This window comes from Penaeus monodon, chromosome 23 (assembly GCF_015228065.2).
Source record: "Penaeus monodon isolate SGIC_2016 chromosome 23, NSTDA_Pmon_1, whole genome shotgun sequence".
NCBI lineage: Eukaryota > Metazoa > Arthropoda > Malacostraca > Decapoda > Penaeidae > Penaeus > Penaeus monodon.
In genome coordinates, this window is record NC_051408.1 from 25,546,437 (window position 1) to 25,547,270 (window position 834).

The following is an 834-nucleotide window of genomic DNA, read 5'->3' on the forward strand; positions in this document are numbered from 1 at the left end:
CATGATGTTCTGTAATTTGCAGAACATGGTGCTGGTGGTCAGTAAATAATGCTCTTCACAGGTCTGCAACAGGAGCAGTTCATTGTCGTTGCAGTGACCCACACCATACTTTCCAATCACTCCTTCCCAGGTATTGTTTTCAGAGCCGAATCTTGTATTAAAGTCATCAAGAATGAAGAGCTTGTCTGCCTTTGGGACTGGCAATGACTAAGTGGAGATCCTCGTAAAACTTGGCCTTCACTTTGTCCGGGTTGGTCATGGTTGGATCATAGGCACTGACCATGGTGAGGTGCTTTCATCTTGATGCAAGTGGGAGCCTGTTATTTACTCCTTTTGAGATATCAGCTAGCTTGCTCAGTGCAAAACCACGCCAACCTCCCGACGCTCATCACATCCACATCCACACCAAAAGAATGTGTAGAGATCCCCATTCACAGAGTTCGCCTTCGCCAACAAGCCCAGTCTCGCTCATAGCTGCGTTGTCAATGTTATATCTGATGCCACCAGAGCGGTTCTCCTCTCGGGTCTGTCAGCATCTTCTTTATCATCTCAACATTACACGCACCAAGGTTGAGGAGAACAACCCTCGATTTCTTCTTTACAGTTCGACCGCTAAGAGCACCATTTGTAGCCCCTTCCTCAGGAGGTGAGGAGTGCGGTCCTAAAGAGGGCTGCTCAGTCGCTCAGACGCCTGCCGAACTTCATCGCTGCTCCGGTCGGTGAAGAACGACCACTAAGGCCTGAGCCGACTGTGTGCAAGGCTGAGGCTATCCCACACCTGTTGCTTCGTCGCTCGCTTATCACCACAAGACTTGATGATGATAAGAGAATAAA